At 43.9% G+C, this 17,290-nt stretch overlaps 1 protein-coding gene across 4 annotated transcripts in view; it reads right to left on the bottom strand.

Annotated features, from left to right (window-relative positions):
* STON2 (stonin 2) overlaps positions 1 to 17,290 on the bottom strand; it is a 150,826-nt gene that overhangs the window by 69,701 nt on the left and 63,835 nt on the right. The gene's annotated exons all lie outside the window — the stretch shown is intronic.

Genomic DNA, 17,290 nt, shown 5'->3' on the forward strand with positions numbered 1-17,290 from the left:
GACAGAGGAGAAAAAGATGACCTCGTTGAAGCTGCTGAATGAGGGTTAAAAGCTGCATCCTCCCTCCTCTCCACACAGAGCAGCTAATCGAGGTCACAGCCATAGAAACCAAACAAAAGGCTCCCAGGAGCCCACACATCCTCGCCTCACTGCTGCCAGCCACTGTGGGAAGGGAAAAGGGAGCACCCGCCCTCCTTCATTCCTCAACAACTTAATGAAGATTTGGCCTGTCATCTTCCCAGGGAACAAACCCCGTGGCTGTCTGAGATTGATTTTTATTCTCAAACAACACAGCAGATCCTCCTTTAAAACCAAAGTCAGCAATAAAATGGATCATAAACATGTGTATGGGGTTATAACCCCCCAACTACTCTAAAGTGGCTGGATTTCTCCCAGCCCCCCGGGTCTGTCAAAACGAAATTCCTGAGCAAGTTCCCCATGTCACCACTGGGGACGGCGAGGTTGGTGGAGTCCATGGCTCTCACAGGGCTGCTGCCACAAACAGCTCTCTTAGGCCACATCCCCTGTGGTCTCAAAGTAATGGGCGTATTTGTCTGATATCATTTATTAGCAAATGAGGATATCCAGCTGGCTTTGCAGATTTGAGATGATTCTGAAAAAAGTCACATTTACACTCTAAAATGTCCAAGATTCTAAGCACATAAATGACAAAAAAAAAGTACTTTGTATACATCATAAGCAAGCACTATTTTTTAATCCAGCAAAGAAAACTGAACCATTGCCTTGTTAGACTTATTTTATTTATGCGCTTTAAAATCGCTCTTCTGGGGATATAAATTCCAGGAAAAAAGTCATCATTATTCGAAAATTAAACATATTTTACTGTTGAGGTCTCCAAATGGGCGTGAGTATATTAAACCTACCTCAGCGCCTTGAACTTCTTTTGTCACCTTTGTAGAACTAAGCTGAATTGTAAACTGTTTCTGAGACTGAGGATATTTAGCTCTTTTCAAATAAGGAAGAAGATGTCATACAGAAAAAAGATTGGGTTTATTCTTTATAGATCCAAGGCGTGGTGATAATAACTATAATAACAATTATCATTATACTGGAAGAACTGACATCTATTAAGCACACCTATAGTATCAAGCAGTTTTCTAAGAACATTAAATACATTTCTCATTCACCTTATCAATCCTATGAAATTACTACTATGATTGTTCTAATTTTGTAGACAAAGAAACTGAAGCTCAGAAAAGTTAAGTGTTTTCTACAAGGTCAAACTGCTAATAAGTATGGAAGCCAGTGTTCAAACCAGGCAGTTAGTTGCCAAAGGACTAGTGGGTAGATAGTAAACATGGCTTGAACATCGAATGGGCTGCCTCTCTAGTGACTGCATCCTTCAAACTTAGGTATTCAGGCAGGAACTGCCATACTAAGGACTCATATACACATTATTATTTATAAAATAGATAACTAATAAGGACCTACTATATAGCACAGGGAACTCTACTCGATACTCTGTAATGACCTATATGGGAAAAGAATCTTAAAAAGAGTGCATATATGTACATGTATAACTGATTCACTATCTGTACACCTGAAACTAATACAACACTATAAATCAACTATACTCCAATAAATAATTTTTTAAAAAGAGCTTCACTTGGGACCTTGGCAAACTACCTTTTCTAGTCCCCGGTGATGCTCAGTTCTTCAGATTCCATGATACTGAGCTACTTAGTATCAGTACGATTTTATTTTCCAGATTTGAACAGATTCTCTAGTTCCATTTTCCCACATTTATCAGGAAGTTCGTAGGTCATTCAAAAAGCAGAGAATCCGTTTGTCGTCACACATGATATTCACATTTCTGTCTAAAGAAAAGAGCTTGGTTTGCACACCTGTTCCCAAATGACTTCCCTTTCTTCTTCTTGGAAGCAGATGGTAAAATATGTCTTGGTCAAAGTTTCTGTTCTAAAGCCAAGAGGCTCATCAGTGAGAAGGATGCTACACAGCACCTGCAGCTCACTCTACTCTTAAGCGAGCCCCGGTTAGAATGGATGTCAAGGTTCAGGCGTGGCAGTGAGGCCAGAGACGATTCCGTCAAACCAGCCAGCCAGCCTTCGGGAAGTGACTGTGCCACCTCCAGGGTGTTAGTAGTTGGCCAAATCCGATACCCACTTCCTTTCTGCTGGAAGTGTGCATCTAAGAAGCATCTATAATGGAGAAGTGAAATATTCGATTTGTTGAAAGACTGCTTATTTTGTCTGGCTTGACTACTTTTTTCCTTCACTTCACTTACTTAAATATTAGGCCACAATTCAAATCCCACCACACACTATGGAGCTTTCAACACAAAGGACTTGGGGAAGGTGCTAATTTCATCATCCAGGCTTGGAATAATTTAGAATCTTGACCAACTTTCTAGAACCTCTAAAACAGTGACAACCACCACCTATTATTATTATGAGGGCCGACAGCTAGGATTTTAGGCCTCAAGCAAGCTCTTCATACCTTCCTCTCTTTCTACTTCCACGTCTTTCTCAACTTTGCCAAAACACCCTCCCTGGGCACCTGGAAGGAAAGAGGGACATATCTTGTTTATCAGGAGCTGAAGCACTTTGGCTGATGTTACTTCCACAAGTGAGGCTGGCACAAGGAACCACTGGCAAGCCTAAGTCAGAAATAATGCAGAAGGAAGACGGGGAAGGGGCAAGACACGTGGAGTGGGAACACCCTACAGCAACGGGTGCGCCATCCCAGGGAGCCAGGCAGCTCTTCTGAACAAAGACTTGCTGCCGATTTTTTTTTTTTTTGCGGTGCACGGGCCTCTCACTGTTGTGGCCTCTCCCGTTGCGGAGCACAGGCTCCGGACGTGCAGGCTCAGTGGCCATGGCTCACGGGCCCAGCTGCTCTGCGGCATGTGGGATCTTCCCGGACCGGGGCACGAACCCGTGTCCCCTGCATCGGCAGGCGGACTCTCAACCACTGCACCACCAGGGAAGCCCTTACTGCCGATTTTAGGTACAAGAGTCAGCACTAACGACAGTGACCCATTCTCTGCATGAAGACTGACCAGAGACACTCTCCAAGACACTACCCAATAACCATCTGTGTGCTAATGGAATGGAAAGGAAAAAGGAAGAGAGAAGAAACTAGAAGAAAGAAAAAGGGAGGGGGAAGAGGTCTCACTACAAGCCCTAATCATGTCCCTCTTCACCCCAAACGCTTCCTGTCATATCCATCTAACAAGTTGTGCAGAGATGGTCTAGAGAGATGGACGGTACAGGACAGGAAGGTGCTGAGTGAGGAATATCCACTGCTTCACCTCTCAAGAGCGGTTTCTAATTTTGGTTCTGTGGATACGGCTAGACTGTCAGTCATGCTGGAGAGACTGAAGGGAGAGACAAAGGTCTAAATTAAAGGAAGACCAGGAATTCATACCACGGCTATGGGCTCTGCAAGTTTCATAAATAATACTCTTGGATTTACTATGGAGTCAGACCTGCCAAAATTTACAAGGGGATGTGTAACCTAGTTGAGGAAAGTCATCAAAAAATGTCAGCATGAGAGGAAACAAGATCAAAATAAATGATCTGTTAAGAGTATTATTTGTTAATGGAGCATATTTAGGAGAAAGAGAATTTGGGGGTGGTGAAGAGAGACAGATACACAATATGCAAGGCAGATATTGAAAGAGCAAGGTTCTTGAAGAGGCAATAGGATTAATTCAAGACTTTCTGGTTTTCAGTAGAGCTCAGGGGCACAGAGGTTACACATATGTGGTAGGGGTTACTCAGGATTGAGAACCGGCCAAAGGGATATAGCGGCAAGTCAAAGAGCTAAAGATTCTAAGGCTGTTGGTAGAACACCGAAGAAAATTACCCTTGGGTTCCAGGCTGGGTAGGAAGGAAAGTGAAGCCAGAAGATCACTGAGAGAAGTTCCAGGCAGCAGTGAGACCCAAAGTTTGGCATGCCACTGGACAGCTGAGAGGGCAACTGCCCATAATACCTGCCCTCTACATAGTATTCATGGTTTAGAAGTTAACTTGACCATGCATACCTCATTTTATTCCTCAATAAACCCTGGGAAGTAGTTACATCGAGTAGGTATCATTATGGCCATGTTCCAGATGAAGAAACTGAGGCTGAGAGGCACAAGTGATTTCCCAAAATCTTACCACTGCTAAGTGGGAGAGTGAGGCCTCCAATTGAGCTCTTCTGACTACTAGTCCAATGCTCGTTCCACTAGCCAAGGGTTCCACATCACTGGAAATAACATTAAGGGGAGGATGGGCTTGGAGAAGACAGTCAAGGGCCAGAGTCAGCAATGCACATGCACAACCTGGGCAGAGGATGGTGGAAGTGGACGTGGAGGTTTATTTAAAATTGTGGAACAGTGGCAGCTCCATAATGACATGAAAGTAACCAAGGGGAAAGGAGATGATGCCAGTCCTTCCAAGGTTGAGGAAATTAGAGCCACAGGGAAGGGAAGCCAGATGACTTTAGGACAAGAAAGTATAAGGAGAACAATGTACAGGTAGAGGATGTAGACTATTTTCTCACCATCAACAAGAGTTTGAAAGATACAAGATGGCTCAGGTTGGAATGAGTGAATGAATGAAAGGCAAAGGAGCAGGGCAAAGGGGCTCTGGCCTCAGATGAATGATGAGCGACAGCAAGGATGAGGGAAACCATGGGTCAAGAGGGGGTGGGGCTGTAACAGTGACAGGAAAGGAGTAGTTGCTACAGAAGCTGTGGAACATTCCCAAGGTTCCAAGTCCTAGTCCCAGGGTTCTAACTGGAATATTAGTGTGAGGATGTGAACATCACTGTGAGCTTTAGATGAGACAATGTGTATAAAAGTACCTGATGGTACCTGGCAAATAGCAGGTGCTTGATAACCTTTGGTTGAAACTGAAGTTAAGTCATGTGGACTTCGGGAAATTTTCTCCTCACTGTTGACTTTTGTCCTTCAGTCAAATACTTACTGTATACTGTTACAGCAACGTGTTTGAGGTCATCTAATAATGAATCAGACATGGACACTGCTTTTAGCCTCAAGGCACACTGATAGAGACTACAGTGTAATCTGATGGTGAATATTCACTTGTTCAGCAAATAATTATTGAGCATCTATTATGTGCCAGGCACTTGGTGATGGACCAGTGACAACAGAAAGTCCCTGTGAACAAGGAGTTCATGTGGGCAAAATAGACAATTAGAAACAGACAAATATTATCAAGTGGGGTTAAGTGCAATGGAAAACACAAAGCAGGGTAGGGAGATAGAGAGTAAATAGGGCACAGAAGGCCCTGTGTCAGATGGGGTGATCTGGGAAGGCCTCCATGAGGAGGTGACAACTGAGCAGAGACCTGAATGGAGTAAGGGAGTGAGATGGGTGACAGTCTTGAAGAACAGTCTTCCAGACAGAGGGAATAGCAAGAGAAAAAGCCCTGAAGCAAAGAACAGCACATGAGCCAGTTCTGAAATGAATATGATAAAGCAGAAGGTAGTAAGTGATACAGTGAAGCTGCTGTGGTAGAGAAGTTACTCCCGCCTTGGGGTGTTGGTGTATTTGGGGAGAGCATGATGAGGAATCAAGGCAGGCTTCCTGGAGGTACTGGCATCTGAGATGGACCATGATGGAGGAACTATTTGGACCCATGGCAAAGAACACTGTCAATCAAAGCCCAAAAGGAGAAAAGCAAAGGACGTGCGTGGGGGACGAAGAACCGTTTGGTTTGGATGGACAGCACATCTGATAGAGGGCAGTGGTTGACAATCAGGAAGGAAAGGTAAGATAAGACCAAAATGTGGAGGGAGGAAGGGCAGAAGGGAAGGAAACATACAATTTTTGAACTATCCATCAGGCGTGCGGATAGGTACTTTATATGATTTCACTTAGTTATTATTTATTTCAGTAAATAAAAATTTCTTCCATTAAACAAAATAAATATTTTAGTAAGTAGCTCCTAATACACATTGCCAAGCTCATGCTAAAGATGACAAACTGAAGCTAGGTTAAACCCAAGAGTGAGCCATGGATACCACAGTAAGGAGGTCAGAGTTTAGGCAGGGAAGTCATGGAAGGTTTGTGGACACAGGAGGGACACAGGCAGCACTGTGCCACCCTGGGATGAACACAGTGTGGAGTGTGGTTCCAGGGTCGGGGACAAGCAAATGATGGTACAGACCTCAGACTACCAACTGACGGGATTAACTGTCTTGTTTCTTTTGTATAGTCGGCCTTTTTGCATCCAAGGATGAGAAACAGCGGATATGGAGCACAGACTGTATTCATTATATTACGTCATTTTACACAAGGGACTTGAGCATCTGCAGATTTTGGTATCCACAGGGGCTCCTGTGGTCCCTGCAGATACCAAGGGATGACTGTATTCCCAAGGTCACGGGGCACAGTGATTGGTCTATATTAGGTTGCCAGTACTTGATTAATAGCCCACCCAATTTGAAGTTCAGAAACAAGAAAAGCACAGCACCTGCTCAATCTAGTCCTTCTTTTCTTGGGACTCATGTTCCATATGAGAGACTTGGGGCTGTTCTTTCAGACCTGCCCAAAGAAGGCTTTTCTTAGACTTTTCAAACTGTAAGGCAAAGTATCAAGAAGGTCCTCAATCTTTGAAAAGCTGGATTTGTTTGTTTTTTTCAAATAAAGCAAATTGTGGTGTAACAATACAATAAAACACTACTCATTAGTAGAAAGGGATGAATTTATGCAACATGGATGAATCCCAAATAATAATGTTGAGTGAAAGAAGCCAAATTACAGAACCTACTGTATGATTCCATTTATACAAGATTCTTAAAATCTCAAGCGAATCTTTGTAGGCAGAGTAGTGGGTGCCTGGGGCAGGAGATGGGGGGGTAGTGAGAAAGGAGGATTACAAATAGATAGCAGGAACTTTCGGTGGCAGATACGTTCATTATCTTGATTCTAGCGATGACTTCACGGATGTAGACATGTTTCAAAGCTCATCACACTGTACCCTTTAAAAGTGTTTCGTTTATTGTGTGTCTATTATACCTCAATAAAGCTGGAGGAAAAACATAATGGTCTACAGATCTTAAACAGGGTCCCTATAATCAGGGGGGATAAACACTACAGATTTCTATACGTTTTGTGGCACAGCCTCTTGTGTTCATGAACATTTGTGTTCTCTGCTTTCCAGGCATGTAACGAGGCCACATTTTCCAGCCTCTTTGACAGGAAGGCATGGCCAGGCCCTGCGTTCTGGCCAAAAGATTGTGCACGTCCACTTCCCACCCACCACCTGAACAGAGGAGACTCTGAGCACAGCAATGGGTCCCTGAACTCTGGAGCACAGCACCCTGTCGCCACCCTGCACTCACAGTCGCGTGGATGAGAAATAAACTTGAACTGTGCTAATCCACTGAAATCTTGGAGTTGTTAAAGCAGTTAGCTGCCTATGTATAATTTATATAAGGACATTATATAAATTATTTCAATATTATTAATATCAATATATAATATAAAGTATATTAAATATATATGAGGTATAATATAAAGTATTGATATGTCATTATTATCTGTATTTTACAATACATATTCATACATTAATTGGTATATTAATATGCCTAATACTGATATTAGTATTGGTAGTAGAACAGAGGACAAATCATTGAAAATTAATAAGCCTTAGTTTCCTCCTCTGTGAAAAGGCAGGATATTTTTCTCCTTATCTCACAGGCTATAATAAAGAGTGAATAAAATTATGTATGTATTTGAAAGCTTTTTGAAAACAAGTGTGTTTTTACCTACAATAGAATTACCTTAACTGCCATTCTTTTCTTTGTTCCAACTCAGAAAGACTCTCAGCTCTAGCAAGTGCCTCATATTTGATATAATCTGAGCAGACATGACCTGCAAACCATTCATAGGGATAATTCTTTCTGGTACAAGATGGGAAATGGATAGGTAGATACATTCAAATGTAAATTCACAAATAATGGATACCTTTAAAAAATAAAAATACTATCTGCTCTTTTCACATTAGGGACTTTATTTATATTCTCTCATTTTATAAATTTTTTACCAAGATGTGGCCCTGAATTCTATTTCTGGAGGGTCACAAAGAGAGTGAAGCAAGGTAGATGTATTGATAACCCAAACCATCACTACTGGAAAAGGAGCCTCAAAGCGCACTGAATGTTAGCAATTCAGGAACGGAAATGCGAGCAACTGGGAGTGCAGAGGGCACATACCTGCCCAGTCACAGAACTCCAGTCAACTCCCGGGATTTCATCCAGGCTCTTCTGGGTAGCACTACCATACATACGATAACAAAAAGTTCTGCCAATACCATATTTAAAGGTATACAGATATATTTTGTTTTTTACAGATTGAAGGTGTGTGGTGACCCTGAATCTAGCAAGTCTATCGGCGCCATTTTTTCCGATAGCATTTGCTCATTTCATGTCTCTGTGTCACGTTTTGGTAGTTCTTACGATATCTCGAACTTTTTCATTATTACATTTGTCATGGTGATCTGTGATCAGTGATTTTTGAAGTTACTATTATAACTGTGGTAGAAAGGGCAAGAGAACTAGAATTAGAAGTGGAGCCTGAAGATGTCACTGAATTGCTGCAATCTCATAATAAAACCTTAACAGATGAGGAGTTGCTTCCTACAGATGAGCAAAGAAAGTGGTTTCTTGAGATGGAAACTACTCTTGGTGAAGACGCTGTGAAGACGGTTGAAATGACAACACATTTGCGATAATGTATTTAATGACAACAGCATTCAGAATATTGCATAAATTTAGTTGATAAAGCAGTGGCAGGGTTTGAGAGGATTGACTCCCGTTTTGAAAGAAGTCCTACAGTGGGTAAAATGCTATCAAACAGCACTGCGTGCTGCAGAGAAATCATTCCTGAAAGGAAGAGTCAACCAACATAGCAGACTTCATGGCTGTCTTGCTTTAAGAAGTTGCCACAGCAACCCATCCTTCAGCAACCACCATCCTGATCAGTCAGCATCAAGGCAAGACCCTCCACCAGCAAAAAGATCACAATTCGCTGAAGGCTCAGATGATGGTTCGCATTTTTTAGCAACAAAGCTTTTTTTAAATTTTATTTATTTATTTTTGGCTGCGTTGGGTCTTTGCTGCTGCACGCAGGCTTTCTCTAGTTGTCACGAGCGGGGGCTACTGTTGGTTGCAGTGCACAGGCTTTTCATTGCAGTGGCTTCTCTTGTTGCAGAGCACAGGCTCTAGGTGCTCGGGCTTCAGTAATTGTGGCACATGGGCTCAGTTGTTGTGGCTCGTGGGCTCTAGAGCGCAGGCTCGGTAGTTGTGGCACACAGACTCAGTTCCTCGGCTGCATGTGGGATCTTCCTGGACCAGGGCTCGAACCCATGTCCCCTGCATTGGCAGGCAGATTCTTAACCACTGCTCCACCAGGGAAGCCTCCAGAGGATGTTTAAATTAAGGTATCTATCTTGTTTTTTAGACATAATGCTATTGCACACATAACATACTAGAGTGTGAACATAACTTTTATATGTACTGGGAAACCAAACACTTTGCCTGACTCGCTTTATTGCAATATTCACTTTGTTGCAGTGGTCTGGAAGGGAAGCTGAAATGTCTCCGAGGTCTGCCTGTACAATCTTCTTTCCTTAGACACCAGTACTGAGGGTTTAAGGAAGGATGACAAAATCCTGGAGTTGAAAACAAAGATTAACAGCTCACAACTGGTTGCTTTCTAAATGCGTAGTGCAAGCAGCAGACACTTCAGTGTAAGGGAGGTGGGGGGACTGGATTGAAATATGCCAAAGTGGAAAATGCCTCCACAGTCCCAGCATCCTCTTTGGGAAAAGGACAATTACTTGGCAAAGGGAAAGCAGCAAGTCTCCCGGGATACATTCGGCTCAAACTAATAATGTGTTGCTTGAGGCAACCAATTTGTCCAAACAAACCAATTCTGAAGAGGAGGAGGGGCGAGGCACCTCATGAAAGTAAACCTGGCATGGGCTCCCTACCCCCATCCAGCCCTCCCCCTCCCTCCACCCTCCCTCCCTCCTCTTCTCAGGGAAGCTTTTCTTCCTGATTCTAATTCTGCAGAAAAATGCCATAGACACAAATGGTTTCACAAAGCATGCTGAGTGAGCCCACCCTTCAGTCAATGAGAACAGAAAGAATAAAAGAAACTGCCTTTCTGTAAAGGCAGTTTACAGAAACTAGCCAAGGACATAAAGGAGAACCTCTTCGGAGTTCCACTTGGCCGTTTTTCCACAACTTAAAAGAATTTTCCTCCCATTGACTAAGTCCTAGCTCTAAAACATGAGGAATTCTGAAAACCGCATTATATCGCTATCATCATAATGACTACTCCTTATTTTATTCCAGAAACTTTATGTTCCAGGTCTCACTGAACCCTCAAGATAAACCTGCAAGCTCAGTATTATCATTATTATTTCCATTCTACAGTTGAGGAAACTAAAGGTCACTGAGGTTAAATAATCTGCCGAATGTCACAGAGCAAGGGAGTAGCAGGAGTGGTCTTTGGTCTGTCAAACTCAGAAGATCATGGCTTTCCGTCACTCTATATCTACTTCCTGCAAAGAGTAAGCAACTAGCATCATGCCAGCGAAAAATCACAAGTATATGACAGCAATGTTTGAAACAATGGCCTCCCCCACAAAGCAAACAGGCCAGCACTCAACCCCCAAACAAACAGGCCAGCCCCCAAACAAACACATATAGCACAGAAGAAATTTTAAAATGCTCTAGTAACATATTTAATTTTCTAAGTGGAAGTATTTTCATTCTCACCGAGCTGAGGTCCCTGTGCAATACATCATGTTCCCACTAGCTATCTATCTTACACATGGTAATGTATTTATGTCAAGCCTAATCTTCCAATTTGTCCCGCCCTCCCCTTCCCACCCTGTGTCCACATGTCCGTCCTCTTAAACTCCGCCCTGTAGGACTGGGTGCAGTGAAGTGGTCCTTGCAGAGAGCTCAGCCACAGGACGGGCAGAGCTGCACAGCGTCAACAAGCCTGGACATCAATCCTAATTCTGTCCCTTAACTAATGTGTGGCTCTGGGCATTGGTGTTGTCATCTATAAAAGGAAGATCATAACACTACAAAGAACACCACAGAAAGTAATGAATAAAAGGCACTACAGTTGTCACCTCCTCTTCAGGACTAGTGCATTAGCAATTCTAAAAGGAACTTGCAAAATCTCTGGTTGGAGGTCACAGGTTTTTTTATTAAGTACTTCTGAAATATCTAGTTTAGATAATCCGTATGGAGCACAGCATCTTAAACTCTACCACTCTTTTTCATATTTTGGTCTACATAGATGGTTCAATAATCACAAGGACCTATTTCAGTATCACAGAAAAGCTTTCCCCAAATCACCTTCTTTGCACTCTCTGAGCTAAATAAATAGGAAAGGAAAATATGGCTGCTTTGGTCAAAGAATATACAGGGTAAGTGAAATTCTGAGATACCCAGACAGAGAGAGAACCCCCCACTGCACCCACACACACACGTCAATTGTTTTTTAGAAAATTTAAAAGACTATAGTAAAACCCAAATAAGAACAGGAAAACAAAATGAATGGACACGACTGGATAAATGGCTAACATGTGAAAACACAGGAAAAAAGTCTTATTTACACACTGGCTGCACCTATCTGTTCCCTTTTAGTTCTTCCCTGTCATGAAGTTACATTTCAATTAGCAAATACACTTAAGCCTAGGTAACTGGAGAACAGGATTGCGAACAAGGGTCTTCTAGCCCTATATCAGAATAGTTAATTTATTCCACAAATATCCACTGCATAAGTTCAACGTGCCAAGCAGTGTTCTGGGAATATAAAATGAATATGATGTGGTTCCTGCTTCCAAGAAGGCCTCAGTGTAGTGGGGACTCCTGAACAAGTCACTGCCACCCAATGAGATAAACTCATGAGGGAGGTTTGTACATAGCTCCCAGGATGCAGAGGAAGCAGCGCTGGGCCCCCAGAAGGTTCTCTATAACTGCTGCCCACAACTTACTCCATTCACAAACACCAGCCTCTCATTACCAGGCACCAGGCAGGGAAACTGAGGAGAGAGGCTTGGACTGAATCCCAACACTACCCTTTCAGTTGTGTGACTTTGGCCAAATCATTTAATCTCCTTAGCTGTGTTTCTGCTTCTACAAAATGGGGTAGTAATATCTACTCTTAAGATTATGAAGACTAAATGTGTCTGTGCATGTGTGTAACACATTCCTAGCATACAGGAGATGTTCCATAGCTAAAAACTATTTTTTAAGTTATATATAATGATCCTTTTAACAGCAAAAATTTGTAGGTTATCCGTTCTTCATAGACAGATGTCATACACTTCACTCTTTTCTGTATTTGCAATGACTGGCAAAATACCAGTTTTACTCAATAAAAATTTGTGTTTCTGAGAAACTTTTGAACCTCTTTGAAAAGAAATTTTCAAAGAGAGCAGTCATTAGAGTTTTAAAATACTGATTTAAATCCAAAATGTAGGGCTTCCCTGGTGGCGCAGTGGTTGAGAGTCCGCCTGCCGATGCAGGGGACACGGGTTCGTGCCCTGGTCCGGGAGGATCCCACGTGCCGCGGAGCGGCTGGGCCCGTGGGCCATGGCCGCTGAGCCTGCGCGTGCGGAGCCTGCGCTCCGCAACGGGAGAGGCCACAGCAGTGAAAGGCCCGCGTACCGCAAAAAAAAAAAAAAATCCAAAATGTGCAACTTAATGGGAACAAGAATATCAAGGATCCTGGGGCATCCTAATAACAGAAATGGGGCCAAATTTCTATTTGTTAATGAAAGAGAAAAAGATGTAATTGTTTTAAAAATATGTTCTTCTGTTCTTCGATTTTGAGGAGGGCACTATTACTCAGGAGGGATACAAATTATCACTGAAATTCATAGTTAGACAAAAGAATTTTTAAAATAAGTTAGCTCATTTTGTTTTCCAAGCAAAATATATGCAAGGTGAAAAAGAATCATAAAATACAAATGTGCCTTAAGAATAACAAGAATCCCCTGTAGCCCCATCATGCACAATGATAATTACTGTTTACTGGGAATCTGGGCCCCCTGGTCTAGTGTTCTACCAGCTGCAGCAGGATTACGACAAAACAGGCAACAGAGAAACGTGTTACATCTTATAAAGAGGCACACAGCCCCGGTGATGTTCTCATTCTATCCTTAACCAATAATGACAACAGAAACTTTCTAAGCATATAAAAAGTGCTTGTCACAAAAATTGAACTCCCGAGTCCATAGGTTTCTACCCATCATAAACACTTGTTTCTGAGGGGGGGGGGGAAGAAAAGAGGCCCAAATCCCTGGGGATCTCCTACTGCTCTGGCAGAATTCCATTGTGATCAGTTAAATGCAAATAAATCAAGAACATCTGGTCTACATTTGTTTTAAAGCCCACGAGGGTTTAAATACAAAGAACGTTTGGCAAAATGTATTCCTGAGTCTATTGAATTAGAATTTTTAAAAAAGGCCAAGAGGTATAGCAGAGCATGAGACAAAGTAGAGCTACCTTTGTAAATCCAGGAAAGTTTGTCAAAATATTTCTTTCTGGTTTCTCTGGTTTCCCAACACTTTAGCAATGGCATGCACTTCCAACTCAAATTTGCTAATTTATGTATGTTTGGGTTTCTATACCTTGAGATCTGACCAGGTAACCAGATAGGCACTATGGGTTAATGAAAGACTAAAATGATTTGTAGATATATATAAATATATATATGTGTGTATGTGTATATAAATATATATGTGTGTGTGTGTATATATATATATACACACACATATAAATATAAATTATACATATACATAGATACATACATAAATACCATATCATTTCAGAACTTTTCAAAATCTTTAATAAGCTAATACATGTTACAAATCTCCAGCAAAGGTGGCAGGGGGACTTCCCTGGTGGTCCAGTGGTTATGAATCCGCCTTCCAATGCAGAGGACATGGGTTCGATCCCTGGTCAGGGAACTAAGATTCCCACATGCTGCATGGCAACTAAGCCTGTGCCCCACAACTACTGAGCCCACGTGCCGCAACTAGAGAGCCCACATGCCGCAAACTACAGAGCCCATGCACCACAACTACAGAGCCCACGTGCTCTGGAAACCTCGTGCCACAACCAGAGAGAAGCCCGCACACCACAACAAAGAGCCTGCACACAGCAACGAAAGATCCCGTATGCCGCAACTAAGACCTGACGCAGCCGAAAATTAAAAAATAAAATAAATACTTTTTAAAAAAACAAAGGTGGCAGGTCATGACCTAACTCGTTGGCCCCAGCATCCTGGCTTTTCTTAGGCGGCTGCATGGGACACACTTGGGAGAAATGCTGGACTCTTAAACCCAAATGGGATACAGATGTCTGGGATGCAGATGACTCTCACCACCTGGAATCCCACTCCTTTCATGCAAGGATCCATTCAACAGACAACTATTAAACACCTGCTATGTGCTTCACCCAGCATCAAGTTTCTCAGTTTGCATATACACCTGAGCATTGTCATCCCACACGTAAACCGACACCTTTCTTATGCATAAAAGAAACCCAGGGGCTTCCCTGGTGGCGCAGTGGTTGAGAATCCGCCTGCCGATGAAGGGGACACAGGTTCGTGCCCTGGTCCGGGAAGATCCCACATGCCGCAGAGCGGCTGGGCCCGTGAGCCATGGCCGCTGAGCCTGCGCGTCCAGAGCCTGTGCAACCAAAATGGAGGCCCACTACTTAACAGCAGCTTGTGCTACTGTAAACATTTTTGTGTTTTCTCTTCTCTTGGTTGCAATGGACTTCCAAGGCAGAAGGCTTATTTTTATTCCTTCGACCCTCTTACCATTTATCAACTCAGGTAAAACTAGGGGCATTACAGAGCTACTGTATGTGATGACAGGGTGTGCCTGTCATCTAGGGAAAGGGGACCCTGGGGAGACAGGGGGTGCTATTAGGGATCTTGCCTAGTCCCACTTTTGCCATTTGCACTGGAAAGCCAAATCCCAGAGCAAACCTCTACACTGCTCTCCAGCTCTGCCCACACCCTGTGATTTAACCAAGGTGAGGGGATTGGGGATTTATTTGCCTTCCTCCTGCTAATTATCCCCTTAGTGAGAAAACGAGAAGAAAGTGTAGGCTGATCACAGAGTCCTTCCCTGCACAATTATGCTGGGAATCGGGATTGCCCTGTGGGGATGCCAGCTTCTTGCAGGACTCCTGCCGCAAAGGACAGCGAGGAGGTACGGCTTGCTGTGGCCTCGTACAGAGCAACAGAGCCAGGCAGACAGGCCGGGCCTGGGCCACCATAATCCCGCTCCACACAGGAGATGAATCGCGGAGCATCTGCCCCAGCCGCATCTGCAGGGAAACCCCTGGGCTGGCGGGGCAACTTCTCTTCACCCTCTTCTTCCCTCCGCAATGCTAAAGGACATGGGGGTCGAGAGTGGGCAGATAAATGACAGAAGTCTCCCCAAGGAAGGTCCTCCCAAGGACCCCCAAGCCCTCAGCACAGGAACCCATCATCCTGAAACCCCGCAGCGTCTCTCCACTTACCCCAGCTCACTGCTGAGGACCGCGAAGCCCCTCTCTGATCCCATCCCACAACGCGTATGGTTTACAGTCCTCTTTGGGGCAATAAAGGAGTAGGCAATAATTACCCTCATTTCCCATGCTAAAGGGAAATAAGGCACAGGGCTATTCAATTAGGATTGTTTTTTTACTCCTTGGGCGCTGTACGAAGCACCTCTGCACACACCCTGTCGCCCTGCCTGTGCAGGGGTGCCCAGCCCCATTTCACAGATGAGGAAGAGAAGCTCCAGGGAGACAGAGGTGGATGAGAATCTGCTCCCCAGCCTGAGGGATTCAGTTTACCCTGACTGAAACATCCAGCCTCAAAGTAGGGCTCTCCCAGAGGCTGGCCAGTACCACAGGCCCGGTGCTGGGCAGAGGATGGGTAGCCACCTGGCTGGGGGGACTTTTCCATGTTCATCAATTTCTTTGAAGCTCTCAATAGCTCAACTGAAAGCATCTGTAAATTCCCCATTGCTGGGGTAGATGGGTAAGTGCCACAGGCTTCAAAAATACTTGGTCGTCCTCCTAAACCTTGTTTTTCCTTATCTTCCTTCTATCCTGGGACCCAGGATGAGTTAAAGGCTTTTCAAAGCCAGAACTCCACCCTGTTGGCACCGGTCAGGTATATATATGTATTTCCTCTATACCTATCTGTACAGCAGGTCTGGAAGGTAACAGCAAACTGATAACATGACGACTCTGGCACTGCCAGGTTTGGGAGCCACTGGAAAAGGCTTTGGAACTTTAACTAAGACACAGATTTGTCCATTCCTTAGCGGTGTTCTCTTAGACAAGTCTCTTAACCTTCTACAGACTCAGGGTCAACTAGGATATGAGAATGATGCCTGCCAGCAGGATTCTTGTAAAGGCAGAGATAATCCACATCTGACACACAGCACACACTCAGTAAGTCCTGGCTATGATTACTACTACTTCTGCAAAAGAGGACGGTTGCTAGAAGGCCATACATCTAGCCTCCCTGTAGCTGCAGAAACCGCCTCCTGCTGAAGGAGGGAACCGAGAGCATCACTCATCATTCTCTAGTCCTGGTTTTGCATTTGTGTCTCTGGAGTGACCCCAGCCTGCGGGACATTTAGTTCCTGGTAGGGACCAAAGTGTGTTGGCTATTCTCCATTTGCTTCACCACCACCCCTCACTCCAAAGCCATTCTCCACCTCTCTACACCTGCTCTGTGGCCTGGTGGCTGACTGCTGTGGGCTGCCTCACCAGGGCTCCATGCCCTTTGGTTTCCGACAAGATCTGCTGATGCGAGGACCAACACAAGATCTGGGTAGTTATTCTCCCCACTTTGCCAAGTCTCTGGCAGTGGTGTTGTTCTTTCTATAGCCATAGCACCTGTGGGGCAGCCCCTCTTCCATGAATCTAGGTCTTGTTGCCTCTGTAAGCAGTTCTTTCATTAAACTCTCTTCAGATAAACCCCTCTGAGGGCACCATCTGCTTCCTGCTAGGACCCTGACCAAAACAACACAGGGCAGGAGGCTTTCTCAATGAAAAGGGAGATACTAAACATAATTATAAGCTTTGGGGACAGCTTAACAATGTCCAGTTCAGGCTACGACTCTGATCTTCATCATTTGAACCTCTAGGAATTAAAGCAATTTTCGCCTAAGTAAAGAGGCCACCAAAAAGAACAGCCTGAGCCTAGAGATGTTGACTTTTGCTGCAGTGAGGAGCCCACCTCTACTTC

This window comes from Orcinus orca, chromosome 2, assembly GCF_937001465.1.
Source record: "Orcinus orca chromosome 2, mOrcOrc1.1, whole genome shotgun sequence".
Taxonomy (NCBI): Eukaryota; Metazoa; Chordata; class Mammalia; order Artiodactyla; family Delphinidae; genus Orcinus; species Orcinus orca.